The sequence below is a fragment of the Giraffa tippelskirchi genome, chromosome 9, assembly GCF_054371585.1.
Source record: "Giraffa tippelskirchi isolate mGirTip1 chromosome 9, T2T-mGirTip1v1.2.pri, whole genome shotgun sequence".
In the NCBI taxonomy this organism is placed as follows: Eukaryota; Metazoa; Chordata; class Mammalia; order Artiodactyla; family Giraffidae; genus Giraffa; species Giraffa tippelskirchi.
In genome coordinates, this window is record NC_137283.1 from 132704794 (window position 1) to 132710610 (window position 5817).

Below are 5817 nucleotides of genomic sequence, written 5' to 3' on the forward strand. Positions count from 1 at the left end.
TTTACAGTGAAAACTATTGTGTTTAGAAGTTACTGGGTCAAAATGTGATATCACAACGTTTCAGTGTGGGTACTGTTTTGCTTGTCTGTTTCTTTGTGTCTTTCAACTATGGAATTTGAAATTCAGAAATTCTATTTTAAAAATATTTAATATCAGATTTGTTCTAAAAGGCATCTTAGTTCATGGAAGGATTTTCAACAAATTAGAGCCAGTTTGTTCTTTGTAGCCTGAAAGTAGCATTCTTTTTTCTTTCTTTACCGCATGCCTGCGAACAGAGAGCTTAATAAAGAAGAAAAAGAAAAAATCAGTCTTGAGTACCTTGGAAGTCTGCTTAAGTGGGAAATAGTTGATCTCTGCAAATGCTGATCTCTGAAAATGTAGGGAATTGTTTTTATGATGTTTACACCTTTTCTCACTTTGATACTGTGCATATTTCAGTAGAAATTTGCACCTATGGAAATATATCTTTCATCAAAAGTTTCAAGACCTTTTATTGTGGTTAGTTGGCCTTCAAATTTGCAAACTCTGAACGTCATCTCCAGAATACATGTTATATAGAAGGCTTTGAGATTGCCCGTTTAGTCTCACCTGTGGATTCTCATTGTGCCATTTTTACATTTTGTCTGTTGATTACTCCCAATCACAGAGCAAAGCACTTTTCATGTGTCTCAATATTTATTCTTAACTCTTCAGAAGACACCCTTCTAATGATTTGTCCCATATGCATAATAGCAAATACATTTTCATATCACTTTTCCTTTTAAAATTATTTTTATTTTTTTGTCATAAACATGTCACTTTTGTTACTTACAGTTTTAGCACACTTAACTGCTTATTTGCACTCATTGCTCATGATTGGGTAAATGCTGATTGAAAACACTTTAAACACACATTTGGCAAACACACAGTAACCTCCCAAGGATAGTACTCAAGACTGAAGGAAACAGCACAATGGTTGACTCCATCTGTTGGTGACAGACAAAACTGACTTATTACTGCTCCAAATAGTCACTATATGTGCACCTCAGGCAGTGTGAAAGTTGCAAGTTTGTCAGTTGGCCTTTCCTAAGGAGTTTTGTAGTTAACAAGTACATTTTAAAAAACAATTCAGGACTTCCTGGCATTGGGAAGGTTAAGAGTCCATGCAGGAGGCATGGGCTCAGTTCCTGGTTAGGGAACTAAGATCCCTTATGCCACACAGTGCTACCTAAAAAAAAAAAAAAAAAAATTCAAATCACACATTAGTAGTTAGCATATTTATCCTATGAAGGCCCAGATAGTAAATATCTCTGATTGTGAAGTTTCAGGGTCTTGATTTTGACTACTCAACTCTGTGGTTGTAGCACAAATACAGCCATGGGTAATATGGAAACAAGTGAGTGTGACTGTGTTCCAATAAAACTTTATTTATAAAAATAAGCAATGGTCCAGATTCGGCCCACAGGCTATAGTTTGTCAAACCCTATGTAGGAATATAAGCAGTTCTCATTTGTATTACTGAGTGTACATTAATACATAAATAATCACTGTGGTGGATTAAAGATGATGTAAAATTCTTTGCTACTTCTTCCTACGAGAAGTAGTCTAATTGCCCTTCCCTGGAATTGGAGTTGTCCTTAATGACTTGTTTGACAAACAGAATGAGCTTAAGTGTCATTCTGGGAATCCTGAGGCTAGGTCATAAGAAGCCTTCCTCCTGGGCCTCTTGGAATGCTTGTTTTAAGGAAGCCAACCACCATATAACAAGTAGCTCAGTCACTCAGTTCTGTTCAACTCTTTGAAACCCCATTGACTATAGCCCACCAGGCTCCTCTGTTCTTGGGATTTCCTAGTCAAGAACACCAGAGTGGGGCTGCCCTTTTTTCCTCCAGGGATTCTTCCCAACCCAGAGATCGAACCTGCATCTCTTGCATCTCCTGCACTGGCAGGTGGATTCTTTGGGTTCAATCCTTGGGTCGGGAAGATCCCCTGGAGGAAGAAATGGCAACCTGCTCCAATATTCTTGCTTGGAAAATTCAGCAGACAGAGGAACCTGGTGGGCTACAGTCCATGGGGTCACAAAGAGTCAGACATGACTGAGCGACTGAGCACAAACGTGGCAAAGCCCTAGAGATGAACTACAATATGGAGAGAAAGAGAAAGAAAGGAACAGAATCATATGAATTAAGAATCATCTTGAAAGGGGACCTATGGTTTCAGTCGCCAGTTGATGCCAAGTGTATCAGTGATAAGCCACCCATACTACACTCTATCCAAATTGCAAATAATTGAGTCAAATAAATGTTGTTCTTTTAAACCATTGTATTTTGAGGTAGTATAGTTAGTTCGAGAATTTCAGGGCTCGTCAAGAAAAAAACAAGACCATGTGGTGGCAGTAGCACATACCAGCTTTATCAGGGGGGAGGGGAGTGCTTTGACAAACTTAGGTGTAAGTCCCTCGGGGCAGGAGACCTTCCAGTGGCAGCTGGTAGGAAGCCACCACTTAGAAAGGGGAGAGGACACAGGAAATTCCACAGGACATGGAAATCAGAGAGCAAGCTTACACATTAAGTGATGTGAGCTGCTCAAAAGGGCAGTGACACCTTGGGATCTTTTATAGCCCCTTGCCTTAATATGTGACTATCAGATATTGGGTGCAGTTTATGGATTTTATGCCAAGCAGGCAGGCTCTCAATGGCTAAAAATAATGCTCTTTTGGGCTATATATTTTTAAAATTGGATGCGTAAAATTTGAGTTTAGTGCCAGCAGGCTTTGTGCTAACAGTCAGCCTACTGTGAAGATGTAAACAACATGGGGTCAATATACAAGGGTCATCTTTGGCTTATTCATGTGACAGGTGGCTTATTATGCAGTAATAGATAAATAGAACAATCATAGCTATGCTATAATGCAGTCTTTTCAGGTACCTATATTTAGTTTCCCCAATTAGACTCCACATTTCTTCAGCACACAGCAGATATCGTGAATGTTTTGTATTCTGCAGATGATCTAACCCAATTCTTTGTAAACAGTTGCTAGGTAATACATATTTTTTAAATGATGCAAATTTACATGTATTTCTGTGGCCAAGAAGTCAATATTCTGATTGGTGAGCACAAAAGAAAGGGGTCTGTTGTCACACAAAAGGCAAATATTCTGGAGTCAGTGAAAGAGCATTTTCTGCAAAGGTTTGAGAAGAGATGTGGAATTAATCTTTAGCTCTGTTGATCAGATCTTATTCTTTGAAATTTACTATATTCTTATTATCCGACTGTTACACATGCTTTGAAGAATATGATTAAATTTCAGTGGTAAGCCATATAATTTTTTTCTGTACTATTTGAAGTCTTGTCTATACTTCAGTTCAGTTCAGTTCAGTCGCTCAGTCGTGTCCGACTCTTTGCGACCCCATGAATTGCAGCACGCCAGGCCTCTCTGTCCATCACCAACTCCCGGAGTCTACCCAAACCCATGACCATCGAGTCTGTGATGCCGTCCAACCATCTCATCCTCTGTCGTCCCCTTCTCCTCCCGACCCCAATCCTACCCAGCATTAGGGTCTTTTCCAATGAGTCAACCCTTCGCATGAGGTGGCCAAAGTATTGGAGTTTCAGCTTCAACATCTTCAACACCTTCCAATGAACACCCAGGATTGATCTCCTTTAGGATGGACTGGTTGGATCTCCTTGCAGTCCAAGGGACTCTCAAGAGCCTTCTTCAACACCACAGTTCAAAAGCATCAATTCTTCGGCGCTCAGCTTTCTTCACCGTCCAACTCTCACATCCATACATGACCACTGGAAAAACCATAGCCTTGACTAGACGGACTTTTGTTGGCAAAGTAATGTCTCTGCTTTTAAATATGCTATCTAGGTTGGCCATAACCTTCCTTCCAAGAAGTAAGCGTCTTTTAATTTCATGGCTGCAGTCACCATCAGCGGTGATTCTGGAGCCCAAGAAAATAAAGTCTGACACTGTTTCCACTGTTTCCCCATCTATTTCCCATGGAGTGATGGGACCAGATGCCATGATCTTAGTTTTCTGAACGTTGAGCTTTAAGCCAACTTTTTCACTCTCCTCTTTCACCTTCATCAAGAGGCTCTTTAGTTCTTCTTCACTTTCTGCCATAAGGGTGGTGTCATCCACATATCTGAGGTTATTGATATTTCTCCCAGCAATCTTGATTCCAGCTTGTGTTTCTTCCAGCCCAGCGTTTCTCATGATGTACTCTGCATATAAGTTAAATAAGCAGGGTGACAATATACAGCCTTGACGTACTCCTTTTCCTATAAATCCCTTATGAGTATACAGTGGAAGTGACAAATAGGTTTAAGGGACTAGACCTGATAGACAGAGTGCCTGATGAACTATGGACAGAGGTTCGTGACATTGTACAGGATACAGGGATCAAGAAAATCCCCATGGAAAAGAAATGCGAAAAAGCAAAATGGCTGTCTGAGGAGGCCTTACAGGTAGCTCAGAAAAGAAGAGAAGCGAAAAGCAAAGGAGAAAAGGAAAGATATTCCCATCTGAATGCAGAGTTCCAAATAGCAAGGAGTGATAAGAAAGCCTTCCTCAGTGATCAGTGCGAAGAAATAGAGGCAAACAGCACATTGGGAAAGACTAGAGATCTCTTCAAGAAAATTAGAGATACCAAAGGAACATTTCATGCAAAGGTAGGCTCGATAAAGGACAGAAATGGTATGGACTTAACAGAAAGTGAAAGTGAAGTCGCTCAGTCGTGTCCGACTCTTTGCGACCCCATGGACGGTAGCCTACCAGGCTCTGCTGTCCATGGGATTTTCCAGGCAAGAATGCTGGAGTGGGCTGCCATTTCCTTCTCCAGGGGATCTTCCCAACCCAGGGATCGAACCTGGGTCTCCTGCATTGCAGACAGACGCTTTACCGTCTGAGCCACCAGGGAAGGTCGGACTTAACAGAAGCAGAAGATATCAAGAAGAGGTGGCAAGAATACACAGAAGAACTGTACAAAAAGGATCTTCACGACCCAGATAATCACAATGGTGTGATCACTCACCTAGAGCCAGACATCCTGGAATGTGAAGTCAAGTGGGCCTTAGAAAGCACCACTATGAACAAAGCTAGTGGAGGTGATGGAATTCCAGCTGAGCTATTTCAAATCCTCAAAGGTGATGCTGTGAAAGTGCTGCACTCGATATGCCAGCAAATTTGGAAAACTCAGCAGTGGCCACAGGACTGGAAAAGGTCAGTTTTCATTACAATCCCTAAGAAAGGCAATGCCAAAGAATGCTCAAACTACCGCACAATTGCACTCATCTCACATGCTACTAAAGTAATGCTCAAAATTCTCTAAGCCAGGCTTCAGCAATACGTGAACCGTGAACTTCCAGATGTTCAAGCTGCTTTTAGAAAATGCAGAGGAACCAGAGATCAAATTGCCAATATCTGCTGGATCATCGAAAAAGCAAAAGAGTTCCAGAAAAACATCTATTTCTGCTTTATTGACTATGTCTATACTTAGCACTGTGCTATAACTGACATTAGTTGGTGCATTTATTCTGTTAAGTAGTAGATTTTAATCACTAGAGATGTAGATATGTCAGCTTTGTTAACAATATATCCCTCAGACTCATATTTATTTGATCAATGTGAGTTTTAAAAAATTAAATCATTTATTGAGCTACTATTTTGGACAAAAACTATGTTAGGTACTTCAGGGACCATCAATATATGAATTAAACAAAAGGCCTGTCTTCAAAGAGATTACAGTCCAAGAAGAGAGCTAGAATGAGTGTGAAAATAAGCATATGGTAAGGAGGAATAAAAGTCATAAGAGATGAAGAAACATTGGGAAA

General features: G+C 40.4%; 1 non-coding gene across 1 annotated transcript; it reads right to left on the reverse strand.

The window, feature by feature from the left end:
* Positions 1-4832: 4832 nt before the first annotated feature.
* Positions 4833-4904, reverse strand: TRNAC-GCA (transfer RNA cysteine (anticodon GCA)). Its single transcript has one exon. It is a non-coding gene; the product is annotated as a tRNA-Cys (tRNA).
* Positions 4905-5817: the final 913 nt, after the last annotated feature.